Genomic DNA, 19,715 nt, shown 5'->3' with positions numbered 1-19,715 from the left:
ATAATTATTTTATTAAATATTTAATTGGAACGGACTTACTTTTTTCTCCGCCAAGGGTTTATGGGTAGCAATACTTATTAATGTGTGTATCCCTTCGTTCTTTCTCTCGTTTATTTTCCTTTCATCTTCTTGGTTTTTGTTTTTTCTTGTTTGATGTCTTCCGTGTTGAGTCTTTTTCCTCTTCCCACGCTGCTTGCCTGTTGAGAATCCTATATATTTGTATGTAGGTTTTGGGTTTTTATTTTTGTTCTTGTTTGATTATTATTAGTTTTACCGCGCCCGTACTTGATTTTTAGTTTTTTTTGTATTTGTTTTGTTTTAGTTGGTTTTCGCGCCCGTCACGTAGATTTGATCACTTAATATATGTTTAAGTACCTGTTTATTTATTATTTTTTCTTGTGTGTACTTTTAATTGATCTGTTGTATAGTTTCACATGCACTTTATTCACTTTTCCACCTCTCGGTGGGTTCTTTTAAAATCGTAGGTGCCTGTCTACGAGGCTCGAAGGACCATTTGTTCGTGCACTTAGTTTCACTAATTATGTGTGGGGAATACTTACGCTTTTAGCTTGTGATGATGTATCCCTTTTGTTCGTCTTTAAATGAAAGAGTTATAATTTGGCAACACAAATGTTAAATTCCACAAATTATACTTTATTTGTATCCGGGCACGACTTTCAACAAAATAAATTGATTAGATTTTAAATAGGTTAACAGTATTTTGTATTCTTTCTGTTGATATAATTAATTTTTTGGTTTTTTGTTCACAATGCAAAATGGTTATAATTTTATTTTTCATTCACAATTCAAATATTTATAATTTTCATATATATATAAGGATTTACTCTGCTGCCAGTGCACACCCACACGCACGATAGAAAGAGTTTTCTTTCAGTTCGGATCACACACGAAATTAAAGCATCAACCTTTTGCAAACCGGCGAGACGTTGCTATACCTTACGGGCGTTGAAATCGAATCGTGTCCACCCCGATCTAACCAATCCTTTTTTATCGGCTGAGTGGTGAAAAAGATGTATGTTGTGGTATAGTGGTGTTTGGTGCGTGGTGTGATTCAATATGTTGTGTATGATGAATGTTGTGTTGTATGATAAATGTCGTGTTGCGGGATGAATGTTGCGTTGTGGGATGGATGTTGTGTTGTGGGATGGATGCTGTGTTGTGGGGCGAGATACCAGGAAGTCGCATAAACAGTGTTTTTCAAAACTTTTTAAAGTCATTCGCTATCGCGCTATTGAAACTTTTTTTTGTTTTTTTTTTTTAAATCTTCCTATTTTTTCTATGAAAAACTGTCGAGAAAAATGGCCAAAAGAAGCTTCTATAGCGCGATAGCTTTCCTACAGATTAATAGCCTTTTTGAAATTTTTGTTTTAAATCAAAGTTGCGGCCGCAATCGTGGACATAGTACAGGACGTGTCATTTCAACAATTTATTTAACTATTATACACCCAATAAATAAACATAAAAAAAACGTTTTGTATTCGTCATGAATGTATTTATTTATTAAATCAGGCCATTAGTTAATTTCAACATTACACACATTCACACTGAGACGATCCCTTAAGTGGCCCTACGCACATGTTCAATTTTGAACATTCTCCTGGGCGGCAAAATTCCCAAATTGTTGTAATTGCACCCATTTTCTCATCTGAGGCTAATTAAATAGTAATGTTCTCAAAAAGTTTGCTTAGACCTTGCACTTTCTGAGTGTGTTCCTATGATGTTTCCAAAAGGCCATTTTGTGGGATTAGTACTATTTTGAGTTTGAATAGTTATTACCTTCACTATATCGTCAGATTCTTTATTATTTTCAGCTGCTCTGTTTAAGTGGTACTTCATAGCCTTGCCTCCAGTTTCCCATATTCGTCCAAAGTTCGTCAAAGCGGTAATTTACTAGGATAAGTAATTTCGGACTCTCCTTCTTGTAATTTCTTTTTACAGTTTTTAAGATTCTCGAAATATTCCGCCGTTATTTTAAAGTACATCTTTTCAACTTCAAGAAAAAAATGAAAATAAACATAATTTTCAAAAGTTTTATACGATCACTTTTTATTGCTATTACTTTGTTGAGATTATCCATTACTTCTCTGAGACGTTCAATTTTTCTCTTGAATTTGGAGATTTTTCTCAATACGTTTGCTGAAAGAGTGTTGGATGTGTACAACACCTTTTCGGATAAATCCGCTAAGGTATCAATAATTTTCTTCCTGTTTATACCCATGATTTTTTCCGCAACACTTTTAGTATTTAATAATTAACTGCTTAGTATTCTTCAAAGAAATCCTTGGATGATATTGATTTGGTCGCCTAGTTGACCTTACTGTGCCTCGACTCACAGCCACTGAATATTTCTTTGAATAACAGTTTGATCACCGCGTTTAGTTTCTTACTAATAAGGCTTATGTGATCCATTTGATATGCGCAAAAAAGGACCTATCTTATTTTCCAGTATTTTCATATATGTATATTAGGGCGGGTCGATTTAAAAATCGCCCATTGCTCTATGAAAATCATATTCTAGGGATCAAAGTAAGAAACTTTGCCGAAGGAACCATACCTCTAAAACGAATTTTGATGTCCCCCAATTTGGGTCGAACTTTTGGGTAGGGGCAAATTTTGAAAAATCCCACTTTGACCCATTTAGAGTGCTCCAATCGAGTCCAAATGTATGATCGACCCCCACTAACTTTGGACGGCCGATCCACCCATGCCAGTGGCACACCCCCTGGAACTCCCCTGGGGGGTTACCAATACAATCATTTCAAAAAATCACCATTTTTGGCCTCTAAATGAAAAAATCAGCTAAATGGCTATGTTTTTTCTTTATTTTTATTTATTTATTTATAATAATATCTATTTTTTCTCTTAAGAAATTTATTTAGTCAGAACATATGTAAATGAAAAAATTAATTTAAGTGAGTTATAGAAAAGAAACTAAAAAAAATTATTGTTTGAAGTCTTTTTTACTTTCAAGTCTGTGCAATTTCGCACGGCTCTCTAATGTCGTCGCCATAGCAATTGAACATGTCGTTCCGTTCCTTGTATGTGTGATGGAATTTTTGGATCATTAAACGGTGAATCATCTTGATTTAAATATTCTTTCAATGTATCGTACGGAATTCTTCGAGTGAATGGTGGTTCAAATACAATATTTATATTATTCAAATTGATCATTTCGGTATAACTTGTGCAATTAAAGTTTATATCTGGTTTTTATAAACTCTAAGTTCCATTGGCTCGTCAACATCGGTTCGATAGCGTAGAATTTTCTTGATGGCACAGTCGCGCTTTTTTTCCTATCATCAAACAACATTGATAACAAGATATTTTCCGAATGCGCATAATATAAATTATCTTTAATTACTTGATTGACAATTTTGCGTAAACGAGGTTCTAGAAATCGTGACCAACCAATGAACTTGAAAAATAATACACTGCCGTGCACGACAGAGCTGTAATACTTGATATTGAAGTACATTGGCACATAACATTTAATTATAAATTCAACCAGAATTCTTAAATTAACATCTGGATTTTCCGTTGTCACATATAATCGCAATAATCTAGCGGCCTTGGTGAGCCATCGAGAATGTACAATTTTCCCTGGTTTGATGTTAGCCAGATCCACCGGAACCACGCCGCTAGAAATTGCATGGGCCATGTCGTATAAGTACTTCGAATCGGTGGAAAGTTCTTTTTTTTTCTGGAGCAGGGGGCATATTTTGCAACTCAATTTTCTGCAAGGCGTTCACCACCTAAAAATATATATAATAAAATAATTAAAAATGGTTGACAATTATAATAAATGAGTGATAGCAATAACTTACCGGAAGAGTTTCACAAGTTTCGTTTTGACGGCTCAGTTTTCCGGTTGCCGATCTTGGTCCAGTGCTGGTTGATTTATCCAAAGCTTCAAACAAATGCCGAAACGGAAGTTCGTTGAAGTGTAGAAGGCAAACAAACCAATGCAATGGTCTTTTTAACAGCTTTTTAACAGCAATTCGAATCGTCGTAGGTATAATTCCACCGTGTGGGCCAGTGTTTGTTGGCTCACCGTCAGTGTATATTCCAATTAATGTATCCAGTGATATATTTTTATCGTTGAAAAAACCATTTAATTTGGTTGTTTTGTATTCAGCGGTTTCATGTTCCAGTCTTATGTAACCAATCAATTCAGAATTGGGTTCTCTCAAAATAACAAGATGACACAAGCACACCAAATCTGTCACATACCAAGGCAAAGTTAAAACAATCGTATCTCTCTGTGTATTGTGAACTTGTGACGTTGCTCCTTGCTCTTCAGTTTCCATCATAAATGCATTCATTGTTAGTCTTCTCTGATTATGTTGATCGTGCATGAACTCTTTGAGGCGTTCGGGAACCCAGCTGCTTGCACATGGAGCTGCCTTCAAATCGCATTTACATGTTCCCATACCAAGTTTTTCCCAAATTCCAATCAACTTATCTTGTACTTGAATAGTGAATGATTTATGGGAAAACTTTTCTTGTTCTATTTTAGCACGTTCGCTTAAGTAAGTAAAAATAATATCTCAAGATATCCAGATGGGTTGGTAAATTGAGATCAGTCAAATCAGTAGACACATCGAAAACAGTAACATTATGCTTGGGTATATGACTCATTGGGTTTTCGATAGTTGTTGATGTAGTTGCTTCATCTTGCGGCGTAGAGGATGGTGAATTCATTGTAAAATTTTTGATTTGGAATGGTCATTTCACTTATTATTATTTTTGAAATACCATAGTGGTTATTGCTTTAGTTCTCCTCACTTTCAGAGGTAATAAGAATAAAATGGTAATTTCAATTCTATTTCAAAATTTGCCCCTACCCAAAAGTTCGACCCAAATTGGGGGACATCGGAATTCGTTTCAGAGGTATGGTTCCTTCGGCAAAGTTTCTTATTTTGATACCTAGAATATGATTTTCATAGAGCAATGGGCGATTTTTTTGCCTCCCCACAAATCGACCCGGCCTATTGTATAAATACATATATAGTACATAATTTTTTAAACTACCCTGTAGTTCGGTGCCATATGACTAATTCTTAATCATTAGGACCGATCCCAGCCCGATTACCTGCAATGTTATTTGTCTAACGATTTTTACATTGCAATGTTCTACGAGAGTAATCGAGCGGTACGATGCTGCATTACCAGTCATTGATGAAATGACTCGTTCCAAATTCTTTAGTGAATCGCTTATACGGAATCACTAGTGGTTTCTTTAATTCAAAATAGCTAGTGATTTGACTAATTCCAAATCGCTAGTGGTTTCGTTAATCCAAAATAAAACAAATGTTTATAAAATACAAATAAATATATTTATTAAATTCATTTATATGTAATTTTTAACTATTTCCTGTAAGTTTCCTATGTTATCTATTTGCGCATTGGGCATTAATCTTTCTGGAATAAAGGCTGCAAAGAAACATTTTTAAATTTTTCAACGCACCTAATCTTCTCATTTCTTACTAAACGGCGCACAGTGTTGCGAAACCGGAATTTTTTAGAAATCATATTGCCTAAACTGTAATTTTAATTGTATCGATGAGAAACTTCTACAGATTGGTCAGAATGAAATCCCAAACAGAATGAGTGAAAAAAAAAATTTACACCGAAAAAAATTGTTGGGTCAAATTTTCAACAAAAGTAAAAAAAAAAGTAGTTCGAAAAATTTACAAAAAAAATTTATTTTAATTCTTCTTTTATTTCTGATAAATATCCTTAAATATCCTATGATTAGTTTTTTAAATAAAGTATAGGGTGGTCCGAACAAGAATTATAAACGTCAAATTTTCATGATTTTTCGATATTTGTTGAAAAACTCTGAAATTTTATATAAAACCAAAATCTATTTCATTTCTTATTTGAAAGGTGGCAATAAAAGCTTTAATTTGATACCGCTTTGAAGTCAATAGCTTCAGTTTTAAGAGAGTTATGCTCATTTTTGTGGAGTGCTAGAATAAATGTAAAATAAAAAAAATTTTAAGATACTATTTTATAACACAGGCATATTTTATTGCATTCTACAGAAAAATTACAAATTATCAGTCATCTACCAATAAGTTCATTGCTTCCTCTGATAATTTCAGGTGTTTCTTCTCCTTCAGTATTCTCCTACTTGTGATGGCGGGATCAGAAATGGCGAGCAGATAATGTAATATGTCTTCACAATTGTCTCATCTTGATGTTTTCCTCCATGAAGAAAGCCAAAGCCTCTTTTATATCCCCTGTGCTGTGTATTTAATTAAATCTGCAGAAACCTCTTCTGTTTCCATTAGTTCCATACTTCTTTTCCTCTTTGTTTTCTCACAGCATAATGTAAATTCCTTAGGTTTGGGTTTTCGTTTTGAAGTAGTTAGATGATTTCCAACTTCAATATAGCCCTCTTGAATAATTATATATTCTGATGTAATATTCGAAGCATTAAAACACTTATATGAAAAACGCATCAGAAAGCAATTAAATGTAGTAAATGAAGGGAAACCACAAAATAAAAACAATACAAATAAGCGCACAATAACGGATTATTTCACCCACCTACCTAGACGTAAAAACAAAGGGGGAGAAAGAGAGAGCGAAAGAGAGAGAATAAAATAGTAAAACCACAGAGAGAGAAAGGTGCCACCACAAGCTAAAAGAAAACACTATATAAAGACGGACACACATGCGGACTAATTAGTGACAAAAAGAAAAGATGGCGATTAGCCGAAACCGGTCTGAAAATAATAAAAATTTGACGTGGGATGACGGAAAGTCACCCGAAAACTAATATGATTAAATTATTCAATAAGTGATTCCGAGAATTTCCGTTCTATTTCTATGAAATAAATACTGAGAATGATATACTAAAATCGCTATAACTCCCAGGAGGGCAGGTATGGGCAGCTGATTTTTTCACAGTTCGTTGAAAACAAATTATGTAACATTTCTGTCATTACAGACCACTGTTGGAACTGGGACTCTCTGGGACTTTTTAGATATTGGTTACATAACCCAAATTCGCTCTAAAAAAGGTGCATATGAAAATGTCTCAAACAACATTCCTTTGTTTTACAGAAGATACTTGTCCGAAGGCAGATTTTTTTCCGAATCAAAATATCTGTCACCAAAATCAAAGGAGATCATTTTGAATACAGCTCAGAAATCCCCTCTTTTCGTGAAAATTTTGTATATCTGACTTCTAAAATCAATTAAAAATCAACGGGCCAACATAAAAATAAGCTTTATGTGTTTTTTGTTTACTTGGAATGTCTGTGACAAAATTGCATCATTAAAAACACTGAAAAAAATAATCGGAGAAAAGTTACTTTTCCACTAGCCGCAACACAGTCCGGCGCAGATGTCTCTTACCTACAATTTTCTTTGTTACCTTCATTTTTTATATCACTTTTTTATTATTAGTTATTTTATTTATTATTTATGCACCAACACTTTACATTTAATTAATGCGCTGGTTTATTTCACAAGCTAACTTTTTTATCTTTAAACTTTTATTTATTAATTATTACTATACTTATTGTACTTATTAAATTAATTTTCACTTTCATTAAACTTACTTATTATGTATATACATACTTACATATATTATATTGTTTGCCGCACAAAAATTACGCACTTTGCTTAAAACGAATTAATGTGAAATGCCGACGCATCACGCGTCAAATTTTTGAAAAAAAAAGTTTTTGCCACAAAAGTGACAAAATATAATTTGAACTAACAACAAACATGCTTAGTTCGATTGACGACAGGTGTCCGTTATATATGGTGTTATTGCAATTTCATATTCGCATTGTCTTCGTTTTTAGTACATCTTCTTTGTCTATCGCGAAATGAACACAAAAAAACGAAAGGACTGTTGTAAGGGTGGGTTTTGCCAATTAATTTTTCGAGTAACGCCTCCTTGCTTTCCAAATCATTAGCGCATGTGCATTGCTTAAATCTACATTTTTATCAATACGTTATCTATCGTATCGAGTGCATGCATACGTGTCTCATAAAAATGTATGTGTGAATATATGCACGTTCTTAATGTAAAATGTGTTACGTAAATATGTTTATATATACACCCAACTCTTTTTTTACACGGATTTGAAGTTACACGGTTGAAAAAAAAAAATTGTAATCTAGTACGGTTTCAAAATCACTGTCTTGTAATTATGTTTGTTTTTACCACACTTGGCACCATTGCTGAAATGAACATGCATAGTAGTAACTGGGAAGTCCCTTATTCGATAACTCTTACCTACACATTTTGTTCGCATGATATTTACATAAAATATTGCTTAGTAAAAGTGTTTAAAGTTTATTAGCTCGCAATATTTTATCAATTGCTCGTGCTGTCAATTACATTTCAACATTTCTGACCTTAATACGTAAAAAGGTATTTTATCTATAACTTTTTAGTTAAGCTTTACAAATAAAATTTTTGTCATTACTACAGTTAAAAAAAAAGTCAAAATTTCAAAGATTCGTAAAAGGCAAGCCATTTCTTTGGAAGAAAAATTAAAAATCTTGGACTTCCTGGCAAGAGGTGAAGGTTCAACATCTGTGGGCAAGAATTTTGGCTTAAACGAAGCTACTATCAGGACCATTAGGAAAAATGAGAATGAAATACGGAAATCTGTCATCAGTTCATCAAAACATAGTTCCAAAACATCGTCATACATTAAACATGAAGTGTTAGTAAAAATTAAAACATGTGTAGTGTTTTGGATTAAGGGTTTATAGGAAAAGAGAATACCTGTAAATGGAAATATTATGAAGCAGAAGTCACTACGAATTTATAAGCAACTGCAGATATCGGAGCCATCAACAAGTCGTCAAGATAAGTGAAAGGAATTTTCTGGTAGTGATGGATGGCTCACAGGCCTCTTAAAAGAAACGCATTTCATAATTTAAAAATTAAAGGAGAAATCGCATCAGCAGATGAAAAGATAGATAAAACCTTTCCAGCAGAACTAGCCAAAGTAATTGAAAATGGGGCTATGTCCCCGACCTAATTTTCAATGCCGATGAAACGGGTTTGTTCTGGAAAATAATGCCTTCCAGAACTTTTATAGCAAAATCCGAAAAAAAATGACAGAGGTTTTAAAGTTGCTAAAGATCGAATTTTTTGTGTAGCAACGCTTCTGGTGACAAAATTTTAAAGCCTCTTTTAATTAATCGATCATTAAGAGTCTTAATTTAAGACCACGTGCTTTGAGAGAAAAAAACATTCAAGAGTTGCCGGTTCATTGGAGGGCGAATAAAAAGGCCTGCATGACAACAGATCTATTTACGGAATGGTTTGTTTCTGAAGTTAAAAAATATATGGAACAGCGATGTCTTGATTTTAAAGTGTTTTTGCCAAGTCATCTTTGCCACCTAATACCACTTTCTTAATTCAACCATTAGATCAGGGTATAATTGCCACGTTTAAGCTTTATTTATATTCAATGAATCTCCCAACATATTTTAGATGCGGTAGCGAAGGACAAGCTTAGGATCGTTGATGCATGGAAAAAATATTCTATTTTGGATTGCATTACTTAGGCTTCGAAGGTCAAAAAAAAGTTAAGGGTATCAACATTAAATTCCTGATGGAAAGCACTGTGGCCAGAATGCGTGAAGAGTGGTACCTCTGTTCCCCAAGCATCGATGGAGACTTCTGAAATTATAGCCTTAGCACATGAAATCGGAGGAGAAGGATTTGAAGACCTATTGAATTGAAGATGTCGACGAATTAATGATAGATAAACCTCTTGATAATGATTGTGTGATTGAATTAGTAACAGATGCCGGCAAAACTGAGAACCATAATAGCGACAACGACGAGGAGACCGAAATATGTCAACTAACTGCTAGTTTGAATTTATTACTTGAAGTTTTAATGCTCAATAAAATTCCATATGAACATACAATTTATATGCATATCTAAAATTTTATAGTTTTGAACATGATGTTGTTGATTACATATACATTTTTATGTTTTGTACTGTCTCGACATTATTTACTATTAAAATATATGCATGTTCTATGATAGTTGAACGAAGACCCTTTTTTATAATTTAGCATTTTAAGGCGCTATACCAGTGTAATAACGCATGAAAAATTAGGCGATTTTCGTGAATTTTGTTTAAACAAAGTACGCCATTGAATATTTTGAACTTCTTTTGAACGTAATATTTTCAGCTATATTTTAAGATTTTTTACGATCTTTGAGAAATATCAATAATTAACAAAATGGCGTAATTTTGAAAAAAATCGTTTTTTTTAGGTAAAAAATGGTCGTTTTCAAATCAAAATGATCGTAGGTCATTCTATACAACGTATTCAACAATACTCAGTTTTAATTTGAAATCGATCAGTTTATTTCTCGTTGAGTTATGATGTCAGCAATTTTGAAATATGTTGTTTCGAGAAAAACGCGTTTAAAGTTTCACTCATATATGATTATATCTGCGAGCGGTCGCTCTTTAGAACACTGTCATCCTAAAACTATTCAAGATACAAGTATAACCTTGTCGATTTCACAGAATAGTTTTGGAAATATAAACTATTGAAAAAGCAAATACAATTTTTTTTTGAAAGTGTCACACTGGTATAGTCCCTTAGACGTTTTGTTTACCTAACGACTGTTTGTATCACTTAAAACTTATCGAGACAGCTATTTAGTACCTATATACATATATGACGAGATGAGCCGAATTTCGAGTGACTGCCAGTCTGTCCATCTGTACAAGCGATAACTTGATATATATATAGTATATTGATGAAACGTGGTACACATGTTCCTTAGCAAACAGGGAGGGTTGGTATTGCCTTTGGTTGGAATCGAACCATTGCCTCGCCCACGAAACACCACTGATTGAAAACTTATAAAATATCAGAACTAAACTCCACAACTTAAGGCTGCTATTTTGCACAACGAATAGCATTAGGCAGAGGTATCTAGAGATGAAAAATTTTTTAAATAGTCGCCATAATCCCACCCTCTAATTACTTTAAATGTCTTAATCATTTGGGCTTTAAAAACCAAATATTTTTGGCATCCTTAAAAATAGGTGAAATCGGTTGATAACACCGCATACTCCCAACATAAAAGTTTTGTTAAAAACTACTAAAAGTGTCATATTTCAAGAATTAAATGCACCAGAGATTTTACAACCGGAAGGGTACCAACGGACTTTATAGCAGCAGGCATTAAAATTTGACTAGGGGCACTTTTAGGTGAAATTATGTATCTCCGGGTCTACTAGACCTACCCCGCAAATAACAAAACTTTTAATTCCTTCTGACTGTTGCACTTTCCAAAATACACATCAAGCAGCAATGCAAACATGGGGATACAACTTAGTACAATTAGTATTTTTAAAATATCTCATCTCAAGTAAAAAAACTTTTAAAATCAGACCATAACATTTCAAGGTCTCAGATATAGAACTATTCCTAACTTCTTACCGAAATTCGTTGGGAATCCTTTTCTGATAACATTGTTCTGGGTTGAATCGGGTCAATGCATTTCTAGTCTCTATATCTCTAGTAGGGCGATTTTGGAACTTCCAGCTGACTTAATATCGGATATATCGGCCGATATGAGAGGATTTTTAAAATCGTAGAAGTGCGTGTTCCAAATAACGGTGTATCTTTGTGTACAAAATGGATAAATCGGATGAAAACTAGGTGTAGCCCCCAAATAACTAACGTCAGGATTTTCAAACATCCGGCTGACTTTACACCTTATATACTGGTGATGGTAAATAAATAAACTTTTAAAGCATTTGTGTATTGTAATAATATGTAGTATTGCCAAAACTAGATAAACCACGCTTAAGGGGTTTTAGCCGAGTTAACAATAGCCCGCCAGTTGAAGCCAAATCCTTCTCCACCTGATATCTCCAATGGAGTGGAGCTTTTCCCTGCTTGCACCGGCGGATACTGAATCGAAAACCTTCAAAGCTGTAGTACTTTCTTCCATCCGGACAACCTGGCCTAGCCAGCGCTGTCTCTTGAATCGCTGAACTATGTCAATGTCGCGGTATATCTCGTAGAGCTCATCGTTCCATCGACTGCAAGTTTCGCCGTTGCCAATGTGTATAAGATAATAAATCTTCCACAAAACATTTCTCAAGAACATTCCTAAGGCCGACTCTTTAGATGATACCAGACCCATTCGCTTTGCTTCTTTGTCCAACATGGAGCGGCGCGGTTGTTAATGCCAATGTTATCGATGTCATCAGCGTACGTCAGCAGTTGTACACTCTTGTAGAAGATTTTTCCTCTTGAAGAATTTTCCTCTTTGATCTCTACTGAGACCTATAGGTCGAATTATTTTCTCCAATCGTAAATTGAAAATGTCGCACGATAGGGAGTCCTTGTCTGAAACCTCGTTTTGTATTAAAGGGCTCGATAGCAGTTCTTCCCGATCCTAACGGAGCTTTTGGTGCTGCTCACAGCCGTATTAGCTTTGCGGGGGAGTTCGAACATAGCCGCATAGAGGCAGTTCTGATAAAGACCAATCAGTTTGTTGACGGTAGGTTTCACACACCACTCTCGATAAGACTTTATATGCGATGTTAAGGAGGTTTATCCCACGGTAATTTGCGCAGATTGTGGTGACCTTTTTGCACACTTAAATTTCATTCATCGGGTATGTTTTCATCCGATTATATTTTGCAAAGAAGACGATAATAGCGCGACCGATAATTGATCGCCTTTCCCGTGTCGGCCAGATTCTCAAGCTCTCTTATCTGCATATGGGTCTCGTTTCCCTCTTCAACTCTCGATATCTATCCCACCCCGCCCATGTTGTGGTCGATCGCAACATTGCGAGGACACTCCCCAGCGTACCAGCTGTTCTTTCAACCTTTCCGCTTGCAGCTGTATATGAGAGCTTGGAATGCCGTCTCACATTTTCCTTTTACCGAGTTGCTTAAGAGTGTTCTCAGAGAGCAATATTGCATGTCGGGTAGAAAACCATTTAGCTCTCCGTTGTGATTGTAGCTTCTATGCGTCGTACCTTTTAGCTCTCCGTTGGGATTGTAGCTTCTATGCGTCGTACCTTTATAAGGCCACTGTAGTAAATGTCACAAGGACTGTCCTTCTACCGTCCATGGCACTTCTTGTAGAGAGGTGACGTCAGCCTTAAATCCAGGTGCATGACTCTAAATCTTCATCGTCATTAAAAGTGGGTCATCCGAAACTGTTGTTTCTTTTTTATTGGGAGTTGTTTATACGTAGCTGGTCCAAAACCCAGTGCACAACCTCACTAGGCGTGTAGTATAAAGTTTTATAGTCATTTACATGAATTGTTTCAAGAAACACGCCTGCTTGCAGCCGCTTAGCAGACGCTGCAATTAGATTTCAGCGAACCCTTAAACCGACAGATAAAGTGGTTCCGCCGAAGATCCCTCTGTTTTCGCCGTTAATGCAGGATCCACACGAGTTGGCAACCACATCTTACACAAAGGCTTCTCACGTTTCACGCCCACTATGCCCCATTATACCCCTTATACCCTATTACAACCCATATACCTAGTGTTTTCAAAATTCTGGTTGGACCGTACAAATCGGTCAATATATAAGACGTCTTAGTAAAATTAACTGAACGCAAAACATTACATAAACTATAGCTTAATGCAGAATATACTATACGTGAAATTGGTCTACGAATTACCTCGACTCTCACATACTCCTACCGATCTTGGTTTAAACCTCATACCGTTATAATAATTATTTCCGGACCTTTGGTTTACGTTTTCCACATCAACTAAAAATATTAAATTTAGCATCTCCGGTTGAGTTTATTTCGCGTATGCATATAGGATTTGAAAATGGGTTTTGCCAATACCTGATAGTATTTATCCGGCTTCGATCTTTGCAATTTGAAAGAATATAAATTTTTCGGTTATACTAAAATTTCCTTACTTATTAATTGATGTTTCCTAACCCACGATTAGATTTACCAAGTGATATTTGCCATTTTTTTATTATCTTTTCCATAAACGTCATATCTAATTAAGCCGCGGATAGAGCGCGTTGTGTGGCCTGCAAATCCAGATGCAGTTAAAAGTTTATATACAGTTAGAATTTTCAAAAAATTATTATTTTTTATTTTATTTTCTTAATGTACATATATCGCTCCGTTCCAAGTTTGAAAAGGAGTTTCAAAGAGCTTGGAAGTGCATTCCATACTTTAAACGCGTTTTTTTTCAAAATGGTGTTTGCAAAGTCGATGACAAACATTACTCGAAAACGGTTAAGCCGGTTAGTTTCAAATTTTAACACGATAAAATTTTTATATAAACAATTGAAAGCCGAAATTTGAGCAAAAATCGTGTTTTTTTTTGAGGAACCGGCAATTTGTCACCGCAAAACGTCTTTTTTGAAAGGCTGTAGTTTCTTTCTAAATAAATATTTTTACTAATACAAATTCTTAAAATAGCTGTACAGTCAAAAGATGCTATAATATGTATAAAAATCCGCCGTGGATCAATTAATTTAAAAGTTTTCTCAGGAAAAAATATGGAAAATTCTAACTGTAACAACCCCTATTTGCCGTTAGGCAGCTGTGTCAGAGCTCGGGTTAACTCCTCCCTCTCTAAAATGAATCGTCTTCTATTCAATATAATTTTTTACTAGACTATGAATTTTGTCCAAAACATTATTTTATGAGATATCTAAATTTTTAATAATGTGTAGGAGTTGTTCGTGATTTTTAATGTTTTAAAATTAAGTACCAGAAAAATGGATGGTTTTTAATATTTTTAATTCTTTCACCCAAAATATTTATCTTTTCAAGTTTCTGTTTTTTATTTCTATATATTCTAATATTTCAAAACTATTAATATGATTATGACTTAAATATTTATAAATTTTTGTTTCAATATTGCCATACGTTTTATTTTTTTATTACTACAAGTTTTTTTAGAAATCTAAAAATAGGACTATTGGGATTAATTTCGGGTAACGTTCATATTTATTTTTACAACAAATAATAAAATTTTTTACCAGTTCCTCTAATTGTTTATTCATTTCAGGCCAGTAGTATAATTTTTGTATTTGTAATTGTAATTACGATAATTGTGTGCACGTTCAATGATTGAACATTGGTCTTCTTTTTTAGTGACGTCCATCACAAATGATTTAGTATAAACGAATTTGTTGTGAAAGGTTTATTTCAGGTTTTTTTTATTTCATACAAGTCTTCTACTGTATAATGGATTCCCGTAACTAAATTAGGTTGACCAAGTAAGGAATGGCTAAGTTCGGGTGTCACCGAACATTTTATACTCTCGCATGATAAAGTGATAATCGAGATTTCATTATCCGTCATTTACATATTTTTCAAATACCGTATTTGTGTAAAGTTTTATTCCGCTATCATCATTGGTTCCAAATGTTATATTGGAAGAAGGCGTGTTTGTGAACCGATTTCACCCATATTTCATACATGTCATGTAAGAAAATATTATATACCGAATTTCATTAAAATCGGTCTAGTAGTTTCTGAGATATGGTTTTTGGTCCATAAGTGGGCGGCGCCACGCCCATTTTCAATTTTTAAAAAAAGCCTGGGTGCAGCTTCCTTCTGCAATTTCTTCCGTAAAATTTAGTGTTTCTGACGTTTTTTGTTAGTCGGTTAACGCACTTTTAGTGATTTTCAACATAACCTTTGTATGGGAGGTGGGCGTGGTTATTATCCGATTTCTTCCATTTTTGAACTGTATATGCCTGAAGGAAACGACTCTATAGAGTTTGGTTGACATAGCTGTAGTAGTTTCCGAGATATGTACAAAAAACTTAGTGAGGGGCGTGGCCCCACTTTTCCAAAAAAATTACGTCCAAATATGCCCCTCCCTAATGCGATTTTTTGTGCCAAATTTCACTTTAATATCTTTATTTATGGCTTAGTTATGACACTTTATAGGTTTTCGGTTTTCGCCATTTTGTGGGCGTGGCAGTGGGCCGATTTTGCCCATCTTCGAACTTAACCTTCTTATGGAGCCAAGAAATACGTGTACCAAGTTTCATCATGATATCTCAATTTTTACTCAAGTTACAGCTTGCACGGACGGATGGATAGACGGACGGACGGACAGACAGACATCCGGATTTCAACTCTACTCGTCACCCTGATCACTTTGGTATATATAACCCTATATCTGACTCTTTTAGTTTTAGGACTTTCAAACAACCGTTATGTGAACAAAACTATAATACTCTCTTTAGTAACTTTGTTGCGAGAGTATAAAAATTCCTTTAATATAGTTAGAAAATTTAATAATGTATCATATTCAATTAAATAACGAGTTTTCCCAAAGTTTTTTAGTTGTTCATGAATAGTGAATTTATTTTTATAAATCAAGATTGGCTAAGGGGTTTCGTTGTTTCTGGTATTAAACACTTATCAGGTCTTTCAGCAGAATGTATTGTTTCTAAGTCTGACGAATCGTCAGTTAAATTGTTTAATAGTTGCGTTGATAAGGCGTCTGCTTCTATGTTCATTTTTCCAAGCATGAAAAATATTTTTGGTGCGAATCTTCGATTATAGCATGCCACCTTTTCATTTTTACATTAGGATTTCTTGGTGACACAGCAAAAGATAAAGATTGATGATCGGTATACATTTCTAAGTCAGGCACGCCGTAGAGATAGGTGCGCAAAGTTTTTTAATGCACATACAATGGCATAAAGTTCTTTTTCGTTTGTGGCATAGGTTTGCGCAGTTTTGTTAAGTTTTTTAGAAATAAAAATAATATGGTGATCATAATTAGTGATAATACTGCACCTGTCAAGGCCGTAGCCAGGATTTCAATTGGGGGGGGGGGGGGGTGGATTATTAACTAAAAAAAAACATTTCAAATTCAAATTACATATGTACATATCTTTATTCAGGCTTTACAGTGATTAGTTACATATAATACATACTTATACATCTTAAAAAATATATTAAAAAATCATAAAATAAAAAAACTAAAAATATTTCATTTATTATGTACATACATATGTTAATCTACACCTGTAAATTGTTAAAAACACATATTATATGTACTATATATGTATTTATAAAATTAAATTTAATCGGGGAGCTTTTTTCACAGCAAATATGTCAATAACTTCTTTTGTTGGCACATTTATACGGCGATGAACCGACATCAATGCCAAACCATTTAATCTTTCTGTGCTTGTTAAGTTTCTGAGGTACGTCTTTAACCTCTTCATAGTTGAAAAAGATCGCTCGAAAGAGCATGTAGTAACTGGCAAAGTTACCAAAATTTTTAAAAGAAAATGCGCATTTGGAAATAAATCTTTATTGCAGGCTTCAAGCGATTCTATTGCTGAATTAGGCATGTTTATTTCGGGTTCGTTGCGCCATTTTGTTTGCCAAAGCTGCAATTCAGACTTAATGTAATTGTCTTTTAAAAAATTTTCATAAAATGAAAAGGTGTTTTCGTGAAATACTATGCCAGCCTTTACACACTCTTTTGGTAGCAATTTGTAAAGTTGTGTCACTGTTACATTATGCTTTTCAAATCTTAGTTTTAATTGATTAATGAAATCATCTAAAAGTGGAAGTAAAATGGTTATTCGGTAGTATTTTTTTGGATCTTTTTCAACTATGTTTGCGCGGTTTTGCTGTCGCCCAGTTATTCGAGGCAACGCTATTGTTTCACCCAGAAACTCAAGCAAGTTCTCAGCATCTTTAAAAATATCTACGTACTCTGTTTCTGAGTTTGTACGCATATTTCTAAATTGTTTATAATGAGATCGACGTGCTGTACAGCAGCCGCTAAGTCGCATGAAGTTGTTTGAAGAGTTTTGCATAATGGCAAGGTATATGCAAATATACAATTTAGGCAGCACAAGCTTATCACCAACTCGCTAGTTGATATTGATCTTATAAAAGAAGATGCTTTTGATGAAGTATCGCAATCGCTATTACCAGTTAATTATTCTAATGCACCAACAATCGCTTTAAAAATCTCTTTAAACCTCAGCAGCCCATCATGGTTTTCAACCCATCGGGTCTCGCACATTGCAGTTAATTTTCTCCATTTTGTTTCTGGCATATTTTGTTTAATATATTCTGTTAAACAATTTGTTCGTTTGGCGGAGGATTTGAAAAAGAGCCCTATTGATTTTATAATGCCAATTGAATTTCCGATAGGTTGAATTTGGCATGAATGACACAAAGCTTAATTTAGCGAATGAGAGATGCAGTACACATAGAGAGCTTCAGGATATTTTTCTCGGATTATTGCCTGCACACCATTCACATTGCCTTTCATGCTTGCAGCACCATCGTAGCCTTGTCCAACTAAATAATTACAGTCAATTTGCATATTGTATAAACTTTCCAGAATTGTTTGAGCTAAAGAAGCTCCTGTTGTGCTTTCATCAGTAACAAATGTAAGAAAATCTTCTCGTACGATATAAACATTGTTGTGGAGCTTGGTGTATCTTACACAGATGGACATTTGTTCCTGTCGTGATATATCCGTTGTTTCATCAGCCAGCAAGGAAAAACTCTTAGCATTATTAATAGCCGTCACCAGTTGTTTTTGAATTATTTCACCACAAACAGAAATCAATTCATATTGTATAGTTGGACTATAATATGTAGCATTTAACTGCAAAGTTTCATCATGTTGCTTTAAATCTATATCGCCACATTTATGACGCATACGTAATATAGCTCGAAAATTACCATCATTCATATCTGGTTCAGACTCATTGAATTTAATACATCCGAAATCGCAAGTTCCTCTTAAAAATAATTCTTGTCGTCCACACAGCTTAATGGTTTCAACAATGGGAACCAGTTTTTTCCTATTTTTGGCAATATTAGCGGATCGCGCGATGTCTAGTTGACTCCTTATGTCTATTTGTTTTTTTTTCATATACGCTTATAAAATTATCAGCAAATAATGTGCAGTCTTGATGATACTTGCTTTGCTCATGCCGCTTAAAACCCGCTATCGCGTCTTTCCACTTGTTTAATGGTTTCACAACCAAAAACGATAAAGCAAGCGTGCTACAAAATATATGCGTACCTATCTATAAAGATTGTCGTTAGTTCAAAAGTAAAGCAAATACATACATAGATACAAATAATAATGGAGACTAACTTTTTACATGATTTCTATGCTTCTAAAAAATACAATTAAGCATATTTATATTATAAAAAAAATTTAATCGCATTAATTTCGGGGGGGATTGAGTTTTTTTTATGTTTCTTGCCACAATATAATCTAAAAACTCGAATACAGTCCCTTAATATGTTGTTGTTCATTGCTTGTTTGAATATTCCAGGAGCATTTTTCAAACCAAACGGCATTCTTAAAAACTCGTATATCCCATTGTTAAATGAGAATGCCGTTGCCGAGTGTTGAAAAATAACTTGATTTTCTTGAATTTAATAAAATTATATTAGCGTCTGATAATGGATACTTATCCGCAATAGTGATTTCATTTTTTTTTTTTAATCGACAACCAATCTAAGTGTGTCATCATTAATTCCGTTTTTAAGAACAATCCAAATGGGTGAATTGTACGGACTCTTGCTTACTCTGACAATTGCATTATCCAAAAGTTTTTCAATTTATTCATTAACGAAATTACTTGCAGCCAATGGATATGACTATTGTTTACTCCAAACAGAAGAGTCTGTTGCTGTACGAATTTCAGCCGTTATA

At 34.2% G+C, this 19,715-nt stretch overlaps 1 protein-coding gene and 1 long non-coding RNA gene across 3 annotated transcripts in view; one reads left to right on the top strand and one right to left on the bottom strand.

Annotated features, from left to right (window-relative positions):
* LOC126764078 (craniofacial development protein 2-like) overlaps nt 1-19,715 on the bottom strand; it is a 379,198-nt gene that overhangs the window by 198,804 nt on the left and 160,679 nt on the right. The window lies entirely within an intron of this gene.
* LOC126764328 (uncharacterized) lies at nt 8,772-9,942 on the top strand. The gene is made up of 2 exons (XR_007667941.1): nt 8,772-9,438; nt 9,497-9,942. It is a non-coding gene; the product is annotated as an uncharacterized LOC126764328 (long non-coding RNA).

The sequence above is a fragment of the Bactrocera neohumeralis genome, unplaced genomic scaffold, assembly GCF_024586455.1.
Source record: "Bactrocera neohumeralis isolate Rockhampton unplaced genomic scaffold, APGP_CSIRO_Bneo_wtdbg2-racon-allhic-juicebox.fasta_v2 cluster09, whole genome shotgun sequence".
NCBI classification, from domain to species: domain Eukaryota; kingdom Metazoa; phylum Arthropoda; class Insecta; order Diptera; family Tephritidae; genus Bactrocera; species Bactrocera neohumeralis.
Note: the sequence above shows the minus strand (reverse complement) of the source record. Positions and strands in the feature narration are given on the sequence as shown.